The sequence below is a fragment of the Falco punctatus genome (genome assembly GCF_963210335.1).
Source record: "Falco punctatus genome assembly, chromosome: 9".
Lineage (NCBI taxonomy): Eukaryota > Metazoa > Chordata > Aves > Falconiformes > Falconidae > Falco > Falco punctatus.
This window is the reverse complement of record NC_137589.1, coordinates 12,480,283-12,495,172: the sequence shown is the minus strand read 5'-3', so window position 1 is coordinate 12,495,172 and position 14,890 is coordinate 12,480,283.

Here is a 14,890-nt window from a genome sequence, read left to right as displayed (position 1 = left end):
GGATGGTGATTCCACCACCTCCCTGGGCAGCCTGTTCCAGTGCTTCACCACCCTTCCAATGAAGACATTTTTCCTAAGATCCAATCTAACCCTCCCCTGACTCAACTGGAGTCTCTTTCTCCTTGTCTGGTTGCTTGTTCCCTGGGAGCAGAGCCCGACCCCCCCCTGCCTACAGCCCCTGTCAGGCAGCTGCAGGGAGCGATAAGGGCCCCCCCGAGCCCCCTCCTCTCCAGACTGAGCCCCGCCAGCTGCCCCCCATCCCACGGGTGCCCCAGCCCCTTCCCCAGCCCCTGCCCAGCTCTGGACACGCTCCAGCCCCTCAGCATCCCTCTGGCCGTGCAGGGCCACATCTGGACACAGCGTTCCAGGTGTGACTATCTTACTAGTTGACCACCAGGAATGCCACACAGGGTATCTGAAGGCTGGTTGTGGTGGAGCTCTGTCCATTTGGAAGATGGGCATGAAGCCAAGAAAGTTGTGCTGCAGCCACACCAAAAGCCTTTCTATTTCATAGTTCTGCTGCCTTTTTATTGACTTGCTATGAGTCAAAAGAGCATAATGGGAGTATGGTGTGAGGTTCAACAGCAGTTCACATGTAGCAGCAATGATCTACATGCACCATGACACTTAACTCATCCCTTTAGTGCTGCTGTTAGCTTTCAAAAGGAGCAGTGAAACACCCCTAGTTCCAAATACTGAAAAGCAGCATAAACCCAGTGTGCCATGAGAAACAAAGCACCCTCAAGGGGATCAGCAGATCTAAACGAGATTTTAATGTTAATAAGTACTGACTGACCTTTTCCATTAACTAGCTCACATGGCAGAAAATAGAACATCCATGGTACTCTAGCAATAGGTTAAGTGGATAAACTCATCCTCTAGAAAGAATTAACTATCCCCATTTAAAAATGCAACTGGTTTCCAGAAAGACAATGTCCAATCATGTTTCTGAGGTCTGTATCAGCCCAGATCTGAAAAATACCACTGCAAAAACATTATACTTCTATGGAATTAAAAAAACCACCCAACAGACTGGAGTAGAACTGGATGGAATTACCACCCGGCTGAGACTGTAGCCTGTGGCTGAGAGGTTGTTTCCATCAAAAATATTTAGAGCTCTAGTAAGTGGTTCTGACAGTCGTCTGGGACTCTGGAGACTGGGGTTCAGTCTCCTGCTTTGTAGCACGTAACCAGTGAAGTCTGACGAGGTGAGTTCATCCATCTGTGCCTACACTTCCAACCTGTAAAATGGGAGCATTGTTCCTTCCTTCTCAGGATGAAATAAAGGTAAATACATTAGGCAATCTATTCCATATGCAGTAGGACAAATAAAGCCTCTGTGTGTATATATTTTCCCCTTTCCCTCACCTGCTACAGGAAATCCAGATTTTTCATGCATCTCCATGACATCTGTGCTAGACAAAACCCAGCATGTGTAATACCTAGTTCAAATAACAGTTGGTCAGCCTGTACCCCCTTCCTGACTGGCATACCAGCTGCTCTCCAGTAGCATGTACAGCAGCTCAAGTCTGCCAACTTGACCCTTAGTAAACAATGATTTACGGTTTTTTTTCCTCTATCCAGCTTCCATTTTTTCCCAAAACCACAGAGAACATAACTATATCTACAACTTCTGCCCTCTTCCAACTGTCTCATGAGTTCAAAAGCTCCTGGGAAATGATCATGTACAGTTCACTTAAAAAAAACAAACAAAAAAACAGCTTAAAGATGAATGGGAACTGCTTTAGGAGGGTGTAATGACATTAAAAGAAGAGATACATCTTTTAACTGTGAGGATTTGTCATCTTACGCAATGGCAGGAGGATTTCTAAGGTACGTTCCTCAAACTGATCAAGTTGTCATCTAAATAATTGCAGTCTGCACTGTTTTTACTATTAAGCTATGGAAGTAGCACGTACTTTAAATTCTAAGCCAGAAATTGTATTCCAATCATGTTACAGTGGTTTACCTCATGCAAGATAAAGAAAACAAAAAGCCTAGGAAACAGAAAAGACACAGCAACATGATGACTGGTTTTATGGTATTTAACTGCCATAGATCAATCTTACCTTTTGCAACACAAGCATCACTCTACTGGAGCCAAACCACAGATTAACGTTTCTTCTGATTTATTAGTTTCCAGTGTAGTTGCAAACTAAACAGTCTCTGATGTCCTCATTGTCTAACCCATTCTTGCAAAAATGAAAAGCTGGATCCTGTTTTTTTCAGGTATAGGGGTCTGAAACATCAGGCCTAAACATAGGTAGTACTAAGGCTTGAATATGCATGTTCAACTCTGCATTCAACCCCTGAGAATTCAGATTTATCATAGAATCATTTCAGTCAGAGAAGACCTTCAATATCACAGAGTTCAAGTGTAAACCTAACACTGCCAAGTCCACCTCTAAACCATGTCCTGAAGTGCCACATCTACACATGGCTTTAATAAGTTTAAGATTCAATAGGCTAATATCAGGAAGTTTTTAGTTGATCAAAGTACAGGATTGCCACCCTGATGTTATTATCCCCTGAAGCTCAAAATATTATTACCTCAAATATATTACCTCAAAATATTGTCACTTAAATCACCATCATCAGAATTAATCTACACCTGCTGAATCTGCAGAGTGGGCAGGTAAGTTACAAACAGATAAGAAAACAGGGATCCAAAAGGAGAATGAAAGAGAAGGCTGCACTGTTTATGAGGCATATGCTTTGAAATGGTAGAGCATTATCTGTAACAAGCATCAGTATGTGTACTGATCGTTCTGGCCTGAGCTCACAGTGGAAGAAAAAAGTTTCTCAGGTGGAGTATTTCTCTCATGAACTTAGTGTGATGTGTCCCATTCGGCTGCACACTTTGAGATTTTGTCTTTTTTGTGGCCATAAGGGAGGCCAGATCTACAATCTGCAAGGAATCTAAGGATCTCATGAACTTACACAGTTTGGAAATGCACGAGACCTTTTCTTCTCTTCTAAAAAAATGCAATTCCAGCCAGTTTACTTGTGACAGTGTGGACATTGGCACCTCAGGTTGAAGCTCTGGAAAACTCACCAAGACAGACAGAGGACATGTGGGTCATACTGGAAGGATTTCCTTTTTAATGACTTGTGGGCATGGGAGACCATCCCCAGAGCACTGGGAAAGAAAGCACTTGGATCCTGCATGAAGACTTGCACTGGGAATTCAATTCAAGCATGTGCTCTTAAAGAAGCAATAGTTTTCCTAGTATTGCCATTCTGAATCTTTTTCAGTACACTGCAAGACAAAAAAAAATATATCTGAAAATGGGTTTAATTGCATTACATAAAATACATGCATGATTACTTAATTCATTTAAATACATCTGTTAACTCTCTTGTTCTTACCATTTATGAGATCCTGAAAGACACAAAAAAGACTGTAATACACTGAAATAAAGTTCAGCATATCTTTATTATATCACTCTGCCTTTGCACTGCTCTTTCATCCAAAACACCCCTTCAGGATATTCTTTACTGATGTTTATCTGCCACCTAGCCAATACTAAAAAGTCTACCTGTATGTAATGTGATCATCTTCTGACCATTGCTTAGCTTCTAGTAGTAACCTAAAGTGAATATAGGAGTTCACCATTTTCAACACAAAGCCAGGCTCCCGGATAGCACTGAGGAACTGCTTTAGGTAAAAGTGGGTGTAGAACCCTATACCTGAGAGCATACAGACACTCTAAACACTGTGGCTGGTAGAACGGAGTATTTCATGGCTGGAAACACTTTGCTTTTTCACAGAAACACAGAATGGCTGAGGTCGCCAGCGACCTGTGGAAATCATCTAGGCCAGCCTCCTCCACTCAAAGCAACATCTCCAACAGCAGGTTGCTCAGGACAGTGTCCACTCAGGTTTTGTGTGTCCCTGAGGACGGAGACTCTACAACCTCTCTGGGCAACTTGTTCTAGTGTTTGATCATACTTACACCAGAAAGTTTTTTGTGAAGTTTAAACAGAGTTTCCTGCAGTTGAGCATCTGTATCCTGAGATCAGAATCATGTCACTGTGAAAGTTGTACTTTTATGTCCTAGAAAGTCTTCTTTTAAGGATGTTGTGATTACATAAGCCTGTTAGGACACAGGCAGCATTTGCAATGTAATGATACAAGACAACTGACATCTTGGGATCACTAGCATTAGAGTAGCAGTATTTTGAGATATATTTCGTTTCATGTTTTTAGTGGGTTATCACAGGATCCACAGAAGATGAGCTGATTTGCTTTGTGGTATGTAGCAGTCCTCAGTGTAAGGAGGCAACTTTTTTTTCAAGGGATAAAAAGAAACTGCTGGCAGAAGCAAACTAGGTTTGATTATTGTCTAAATTTGTCTAGTACATAACAAAAGCCACAAGGCCTTCAAACAGCATGTAACTGTTCTTGTGCAGCTCTGCAAACAGTCACGCAAAAGTCAGAAACAGCATGATTTAAATCCACTAGAAAACAATGACTTCATTTTAAAAAGATGCTTCACTTTGAGTTCTTCACTTTATATTTTAAATCAATTGTACTCCATGCTGAAAAATATATCAGGAATCAACTGCTCTTTGAGAAACAGCAATGAATTTCTCAAGGGTAAGGAAAGGCAAATCATTGACTTTAATGAGACCTTGGATCTGATTGTGAAGTTAGTTGGAAAAAAAAGTCTTAGAAAAAAGAATATTGGACCAGTCCTGCCAAACAATTACGCAGGTGCTTCACCTTATTCATATCAAGTCCATGGATGACAACCTTTTTCCTGACCTCACTATACAGAAGTGTTTACAGACTATCTCAGCACCTCCAGACTGCCATAATGCAACACAATAGTACATCTGCACACTCATAAGAAAGAACTGACTGCTTTTTGTCATCCTTGCATGACACTACTTCATTTCATAGAATCATAGAATCATTTAGGTTAGAAAAAGACCTTTGAAATTATTAAGTCCAACCATTAACCCAGCACAACCAAGCCCACACTAAACCATGTCCCTGAGTGCCACATCTACACAGCTTTTAAACACCACCAGGGATGGTGACTCCACCACCTCCCCGGGCAGCCCATTCCAGTGCCTGACCACCCTTTCGGTGAAGCCATGTCCCCTCACACCCAATCTAACCCTCCCCTGGTGCCACCTGAGGCCGTTCCCTCCTGTCCTGTCCCTTGTTCCCTGGGAGCAGAGCCCGACCCCCCCTGCCTACAGCCCCTGTCAGGCAGCTGCAGGGAGCGATAGGGTCCTCACTGAGCCCCCTCCTCTCCAGGCTGAACCCCCCAGCTCCCTCTGACACTCCTCATAAGGCTTGTGCTACAGCCCCTTCCCCAACCCCACCACCCTAAATTTAAATGTAATTATAAATATCAATAATAATTATTATTTTATGATAGTTATAATATCAGTTTAATAATGTATATAATTTAACTGTATACTTCTTATATTTTTCATCCTAGAACACCACAATCAAGAATCTAAAATAACCAGTGCCAAGGCAAGTGTGCCTTCAGCAATATGTACTTTCCCACAAAACGAGAGGATAAGCACCTGGGTATTAGAAATACAAGAATGTCACCGCTTTGAAATGGCTTGGGAGGAGGCCAGATATCATGTAATTATTTAAACCTCTGTGGCCTATTCAGACTGTCTGTTGATCTTGAAAACCTGTACTTTTTCAGCTGTTGTCCATCTGAGGCATTAAACTCTGAAACATCTTTTTATCTGCTTGGAAAACACATAGCACCATGAACTTTACCGAAATTTAAGTAATTTATCATTGCCATGTCACCATCAACAATTTTATCTAGAAGCAATAATTATTTTTCTTTGCTTAACGTTTCTTTCATTTCTCCTTCTTTTCGCTGAGACACTCGGAATTTTTTAAGCCACATCACCTCATTCATTCTCCTCTGTGTGTATTCCCCTCCTTCTTTCTGTTATATACACAAGCAAGATAGTTGCATTTTTCTTTTTTAAATTTTTGTAAATAATTTCATAAATGTGATTTTTCCCATATTTGTTTACAGTTCCTCAACTCCTTCCGTTTTGGTGTTTATATCTTTCTGATAATGCAATATCCTAAAAAAATTGCAATTTTCCAGACACTGCCATACTGGAGCCAAGTCAACATAAATGATTAATGCCTATTCCATTATATATGCATCAACAGTACTACTCAGAGTCTTTCTGGCCTTTTTCAACTTTCAATCCATCCTCCCTTATCTATAACTCTCCATCTGCACAACTGGTTTGCAGGTTTCTTCAGTGTGATTGTTGATTATTTGGATTATTTTTCCTAAAACTGTTTTGCCACATTTTTTCTGAATCAAAAAATCACTTTTTTGCATCCTAACCTTTCTATCAGCTCTCAAACATGTTTAACCATATCTTCTAAAAATCAACAGCAGCCTTTCTGTAAACTCTGCAGGCGTAGGGTCTGGTGTAATTCCATTTGCACCCTTTCCCCATGCAACCACACATGATCGATAGCACTAGTCAATTGTATGATCACTAATTATATCTAGTGTGGAAACTGCCATGTCAATAATTGTTCTCAAGCACAGTCATCTCCAAACTGTTTCTGATCGCACACTGCTATCAGTAAAACATTTTTGAGTCTACACCCCCTATATATATATTTAATTTATTTTTACATAATATACATGTATTGCTATACTAATATATTGGTTACATTATAAAAACATACACAAAACAGAAATGAAAAGCGAATGGCATAAAGATGAAATAAGCACTATTTAAAAAAATATGTTATTAACGTTACAATAAATACTTTCTTCCCACACCCCAATGGATGGTCGTGTGCGCACTCCACTCTGGAGACCATTGCTCTAGCCCTTGTCCAGGATACATTTCCATGTATCTCTCCTGAGAAATGAGAAAACTATGCTCAAAATCTCTTCCATTTAAACAATAATCAGAGTTTGTGACAAATTGAGGGAAAAAAGACCATCCCTCAGTGTAGCCTCATGTACCTAGTAATGCTGCAGGGCTGCTATTTCTTTTTCAATCTTTACATTCGTCCTCTTCTACAGTTGAAAAAAAGTCTTTCTTTATATTGCCTCATGTTGACTTGAATGAATTGGGATGCAAAACTTGACATTTTTCTTGTTCTTCTCAGCACATGATAACCTTGATTATTTATAAATGAGGAAAGGATGGTTTAGGTGAAGATGAATCATCACTGCTAATAGAAGAAATGAGGTGCTGTGTTCAGGAAATTTCTCTTACAATCCTGTTTCCTTCCAATAAACTCACAATAATTCAAACTCCAACATATGAGACACTTTGGTATATTTCATTTTTTTATAGCAGCTTCCATTTTAGAGAGGCTCTTTTTTTAAAAGACGAGCTCTATTTATTTATTTTTTTAATCTGACATAGGTTGGGACTGTTAAAGGATGATAACAAAATAACCTCTCTGCAGTAAACACAATCAATGCTGTATCTAAAAATATTATGAACTACTGTGCACTAATTCCAGACTTTCCATCAGCTTAACATTAACATTTTTGGATTATAGACTGTGTTTTATTTTCAGAGTCAATGTTAATTTTGAAAGAAATGCAGTTCATGGATCACCACTGATATCAAACCAGAACTTGGATCTAAGTCACTGATGCTTTTTACTTCATCTCTAACACTCCTAGCCCATGGCATTTTGTAGGAAATACACATTATAGCTGCCATACACAGTTGGCTTCCAGAAAGAGGACAGCTTCCCCGTTTAGTGTATTTACTGGATAACATTGTACATTTATATCCCATTTTGGTTTAACTGTTAATTTCTGTTTGTTACAATTAATGTACAGCTAAATTCAAAAAGGTCTAACTTCTGTAGAGGGGGAAAAAACCAAACAACAACCCAAACCACAAACCACCACCACCAAACCAAAAAAGGTAACCCGTGAACTCAAACAACACACAAACACAGCCCAAATCATAAAATAAAGAAAACCAACAATGCTTTCATTAAACCAGTATTAAAAGTATTTTGTGGCTCGTTTCCTTATAAAGAAAATACCTGTCAGGCATCCATACATTTTTCCATGTTTTTCAGTGCTAAAAGGAGACACAAAATATGTTTTGTTCTCCTGTTCTTCATGAATTTTTTTTCTCTTTTGATAGATCAAAGCTTTCCTGATATTGTTTGTCTTTCTCAGTTTGGCCGCCATTGCAAATGCCCTTCTGTGCTCCTGATAGGCTTCAACTCATTTCTCTGGGTTAGATAAATATTGCTCTTGAAGCTGTCTCATAAAGCTGTACACTTTTTTTGTGTGTCTCCCTGTACATACCATTTATTGCTTATCGGGCCTATCATACTAAGGAACTCATTCCTGTGGGGTCACTCCAGGATATAAATCTAGAGAAGACCACAAAATTACATTTGGGGCTATTGTCTGTACAGGCAGGTCTACCTCTAGGACAGGAGCCATTTTTTAAAGAATAGAGGAGTGATTCAGCTCAAGGACTGACTGACATAAACAGGGATAACGATGGCCCCCGTAACGCTAAAGTGGTGAAGCTGGTAAACTCACTGACTTTGAACTATTTGTTGAGATGCTTACCCTCAAATAAAACCAGCATGGAACCACGCAGCTAAAATTCAATTACTTTTCAATTTAGGCAAGCTTCACATCTATTTTTTAAGTGGGTGAGGTAAAGTGTAATGTCCCTAATCGGTGCTGGTAGTGGTGGTGAACAAACCTTGAGTTTGAACATCAATGGAAATACGCTAACACAGACAAACCCCAAAACCTTTATAGGTGTTAATGTCTGCATCAGTACAAGTCCCTTGACCTGGCAGATTCCAGGCTGAATTTGCAGGAACTGTAGTATACAAGCAGACCTGACCTGCTATTTATTGAGAGACTGTAAATACAGAGTGCCATTTTTAGGTAGTCACTTTTCAGAGCAACTTCACCGTCTAAGCAGTAAAAGAAAACAGGGAGAAAAAAACCTCAGTGAAGCTTTGTATCAGATTCTGACAAAAACTGTGGCCTCTTCCATGCCACTGCCACATTGCAGCCAGACTCCTGCTACGTCAACATCATATTCACACATTACAAAAGCTTTGTTCCATTAACAGTGACACCAGCCCAAATAGGGCTTACTGGCCAGCACACCTGAATCCTCACCAAAGGCACTTCCTTGACTGGTCTATGGTAAACATACCATATGATAACATACCAGGGAAAATTCACACCCTATAAAATTCCATGTTGCAGAACAGCTTTGGTTGTTTGGTTTTTTTTTAAACATACTCTGGGTTTTTTGAACCATTAATCCCATTCTAGAGAGTGCAAGATAAGTTCTTTCTGTTATACCTAAGTAGAGAATAATTCTGCTTATGATCACATAAAGGATATTTCATTATACTTGAACATTTCTCTAGTCAAAATGAGTAATAATGTTCAAGAAATGTTTTCTAAGCAAACAAGAGCTTACCGTAGCATAGCTTCTACGTCATACTGAAAAACATATTTTCACCTCAAATTTATTTTAAACTCTTAAAAAGAACTTATTCTAGGACTGTACTTTTAAACTTCAGGCATTCCTCGATGATATGGAGAAATAGTGTGAAATGGGGACGCTTAACACCGACTGTGATTGTATATGTCTACTCAGAAATGTGGGTATGGTGACTAGTCATGGGTGCGGTGTCTGGTCACATAGGCACACAGCTCTGAGGAGACAACTACAGTTTTTGAGGAGACGCCTGCCCCTCTTCCTCTAACAAAGGGGAGACGCCTGCCCTTCTTTCTCTAACAAAAGGGGCTATTTAAAAGAGAATGAGAGAAGATGAGAGACATTCAAATGCTATCTAGAGGGAGGGAGTGCTAAGTCTCCTTGCTGGAGAAGATTGGATGGTCACAAGGACATGAATCACCTTTCCTTGCTGAAGAAGATTAGATGGTCACAAGAACATGAATCACCTACAAACCTGCAAGACCACCACATTCCAGGAAACGGACTGATAAGCTAATTAACATACGAAGCGGGGTTTAGGTAACAAATATGTATAGGCGCTAATTGAATATTCATTTGTTTCATTGTATAAATGTGGGATGGTTCGTCACTTCGGGTATGCACGCTTGTGGAGGAGCGATCCCCCGTGCATCTGAGCGCAATAAACATACCTACTTTATAACTTTCGAGTTATAGAGTCTAATTCCGCACGTCACTCGATAAAGACATTTGCAGCAAGAGGCAATAAACAATTTCCCATGTACACCTGAGAAAGCTCTCAGTTTATTTTAATTTCAGTATATGATTTCATAATTATGAGAGCACTGCATTGATGCCAAAACGGCACCGAGTAACTGCTCAGAGACAAATTTTGTCTTTAAGAAGCAAAGGTATTTATTTCATACAACGTTGGGGAGCTAGCTGATTAGCACCGCACAAACTATCTCCCAAGTTTTCAGTGAAAAGTTAGGTATTTTATAGTTTTCCTGAGAGGTTACACAACATCTTTACATATATACTCATTTGATTTTGACACCTAATCATTCCATTCACAATAGGTGGGATCTAGGTGGAGTAGACCTTTCAGTTTTCTTTGTTTAACGATTTCCTGACTTGATGGTCTCCTTATTTCCTTCAGGTGCCCACCTTATCTTTTCTAATTATTCAGAGTACCTTCCTATCTCAACACAAACAGCCTCACCCAGAGCACTGTACCAAACTCATCCTGACTGATCTTTTTATTTTAAGACCTTGTTTTGTTTCATTATACAATTTAACATGGTATTTCTCAAACATGTTTTACAGAGAATTTAGTTTGCATGCTGGGGAAGATTTGCAAAGATCACGGGTGCACAAAATATCAGATCAGTGGATTATTAAGGGCTGATGTGAAGATCAAAAGCCTTCAGTGATCTTTGGGTCAAGCAACCGTAACAGCCTTTTCCTCACCTTCAAGCAAAAAGATTTGGGGATCTTGATCAGATTTACTCAGATAAAGTGCTATAACAAAACTCAAAAGCACAATTGTTTAATGCCTCCCTCCTGGTTTTAACAATCTTGAAAATAGCCACTGTAGTTTCATGAGTGCGTGCACAGCTAAAGCATTCGGATAACCTAAGACACGCTATTCACACATAAAATGCCTAGGCTGGGTGTATGAAACAAGGGGTTACTGCTTTCCAGAGGAATCAATGGGAATTTTGCCACTGACTTCGGCAGAAGCAGGATTTCATCCAAAGCACGTAATTACATGCCTATCAATGCAGAACCTCATGACTGCTTTTGACTGAGAGAGTTAGGAGCTTTGGCAGCATGCCAGGTGGAACTGCTCTGCTGCCTGGAATGATGTTAGCTGGCTACTCCACTAAGCGTATGTAAAATTGCTCAGTTACGTGCCCTACAAGTAATTCATTTATTGCTAGCTGGAGGCAGGCTTCCCCCGTAACATTTTTTAAGAATGACTCCAATTGAGAATAAAAAGTGTTGATAAAATCACTAATAATTTGTAGCCAATTTCTCAGATAAATCTGCAAACAGAATGTCACTCTTGCTTGAGAACACACCTCATGACACATCAAGCTCTGCAGTAAGGAACACCAAGCTAAAACCGATGATGGAGAAATAGCATTGGCAAATCTACAAACTGTCTACATTCATGCATCAATCACAACTGTGGTATAAATATTCTGAACATGAATCAGTCACCACAATTTCTAGATGATTTGTTTCTTTTTGATGGGCTGAATCATAATTCTGGCATCGAACAGCCCTGAACTTTAGGATATTAAAAATTCACATCAATATTTTTATAATATGAGACACTAATTTTTCTTGAGCTCCAAATCTATGCTTTGGGGCATTAGCTCTATTCTGAACACTTGCCAACGTCTAATTTCCTCTCTTTGTTCCTATGAATGAATATTTAGATTGCCCTAAGGCAGCCCTTGAACCATGGCATGCTGCTTTGTTATCTGTTAGCAAAAGAAAGCCTCTAACTACAGTGGAGGAAAAGGTTTTCAGTCAGGGGCAAAGGAGCTTCTGCCAGTAAAAAATCCTTGCTTATATGGCTTACAATGTAAAAATCACTTCATTTTACATAAGTCACCAATTATTTGTATGACAATGAGCAGGGATGGGTGGAAGCTAGTTCTAAATGTCAATGAAAATTTTGTGTGCAAAAAGCATTATTGAAATAAGTCCACATTCTGAAAGTGGACTTAGCTTGCTACCTACTAATTCTCTCTCCCTTTTTCTGTTGAATGCAGTTTTCAAGGTAAGACTGTCTACCTGCATAAGCTACAGACACTTGGAATGTTTTTATCACTGTACCCAGGAAACCAAAGAAATACATGTTTTACTAAAAATGTAGATATCAATCCGAATAGTTAATCCTTGCCTGAGCGGTGAGTGGGAGTCACGAATTTCTGTGAAACATTTTTTAAGAGTGTATACTCGAACACCGAAAAGCAATTATGCTTTTTGGAAAACAAACAACATGCCATCACAGAATCTGTGGAGCAAAAGAAGAGGTGAAAAGGGAGCCCTCAGATGCCACTAGCAAACCCTCCGGCAGTGCAAATCAGATGAGGGACATGGCTTCCAGTGAAATCATGCTCTATACACTTTCTGCAAATGTGGCTATGCATACTTCATTATTCTTTTTGCTTTTAATTCATTGGCTGTAGGAGCCTATTCACCTCGAGTTTTCTTGACAGGTAAGTAGATACTTATTGCTGTTTTAAAAGTTGTTTCAGCTATTAAAAGCTTTTATCTTATTAATTAACTAAGATCTTTTATTTTATTAAATAACTAAGCTCTCCTATGCGGGTTAAAGGAAAGGGTACAGCTGATGTTATAAGCATCAGCTACAGAAATTTGAAGGGATGATCGCTTCTGCTGCTCAGAAACGTTGGCTGGCCTCTTTCCAGGTAGCTACATTCCAGATACCTTGCTTGGTATTTAAGCTCCAGATATTATCAGCAGGAAGGAGGTGTGAAAAGCTAAAAACCTTAGGCTTTCTCGGAGAGGAAGATTCCAGCCTTCCCATCACGAGGCACAGTGAAACTAGCAGGGACTGTGCTTCATTTTAAAGGCTCACAGAACTCTGACACCAAAGAATCTCCACTATACTCCAAAATATTAACAACGCTTTTTGCACCGGAGATGAACCATTGCTTCATGTTCATGTAAATGTCACTGTTTGCACACAAAAGACTCAGAAATAAAGGAAAATTATGAATGAATAATCCTTAAATTGAGCATGGCTATTCTAGGTTAGATTCCAGATACAACTGAGGAAGACTGTAGTTGTCCTGATGACATAAACTGTATCACCAAAATCCTCAACCTCACCAGATCTCTTAATTCAAAGTAGGAAATGCTTCCTTGCAGCCTCCCAAATTACATTTGAATTTTGTAATTACCTCCAGTTTTAAAAGAAGTGCTTCTTGCTACAGCAAGTATTAAAAGCTGAACCCTAAAAAAAGTATATGGGAGGTAATGTATATTGAAGCATTAAAAGAGGCAGTGGTAGGACTGTTCATTAAATTTGCTCTGCACCTCATGAACCTCTGCAACAAGGAAAGTCCAGTGCTCTCAGGAGATATGTAGGTAGTTAAGCACATCAGAACTACATCTTCTATTTAATGAACATTTACTTCCCTCTAAATGTCACTCTTGGAGGGAGTAACCAGAAAAAAATGTCACAGAAGATAACATCCCTCGTGGACAAGAGGCAATAAAACCATCATTAGGTGCAGGGGGCAAATCATTATTCAGAACATCAGAGAAGCACTTCACGTACTTCTCCTGTGAAACAGTTGTCAAGAATCCCCAAAGTCAGCAACTGTTCAGTGTACAATGGTGGATTATTTTTTTCATTATTTAAAAAAGTTGCTTGCTTGAAAGAAAACAGGAAGAAGAAAAAGATAGGGCAGCCCCAGTTTATGTATTTTAATCTTGGATTTGAGAATTGTTTCAGACCATTTCATTTCTTTGCTTCCATTTCCTTACATTTGCAAAGAGTTAATTACCCCAGAAGGCTTGATTTGGAATTATAATAAAGATTAGACAGATCAATATTCACTAAAAATGTGAAGCACCACCTGAATGCTCAGTAGCATCCCTAATATTAGCCACAGATGAGCTGTACACTATGCTTGGTGGCCCTGGTAAGTTGTTAGAGATGGTATTTACCTTTCTGAAGCCGTTACACTTTGAGTCAGTTTTACCAAGTATTCAGACAGTAGTCAATGAATTGAAAAGTTCTGCACATCTCAGGATGAGAAATGAAACTAGATTTTTGTGTCTGCTTCCAAATCTAGTGGTATCCTAATGGGAGGCTTGTCAGAAAAGCTGATTAGGATAAATGCCCATAAATCATGACTAACCTGGTTGAATTAGCTCTTCCCTGCAGGCTTGTAAAAAGACAGAATTTTATCAGCTTCTCAGAGAGCCAGCCTAGGAGGCATACAATATCAGCATTATAAATCTGTGCTGAAGTGTGAGACAGAATAATGACAGTAGGATAATTATCACCATAAAATTAGAAATGCAACCTCCCCTCTCTCCTCACTGTAAGAGAAATAGTTGACTTTTTCTGTTAACATTTGTCAAAGATTTTAAACTGTACACTTGATAATATACCACTTGGCAAGAATTCAGTGGATGAGCAGATTAAGGTAACTATGTCTTTAAGGGGAAAAAAATGGTTGTGAAATAGTTTTTGCCATTTTGATACAGATATATATTTAATTAATTGCTGTTACTTGCATGTTGTAGGTAAGAATGGGAAAAGGCTAGGAGGTATTTAGGATGAGGTGCATCCCCAAGTGCTAAGGTGCTGGCTGGTGTCATTACAAGGACACTTTTAATCAGCTTTGAAAGGTCATGGTGATGAAGGGTT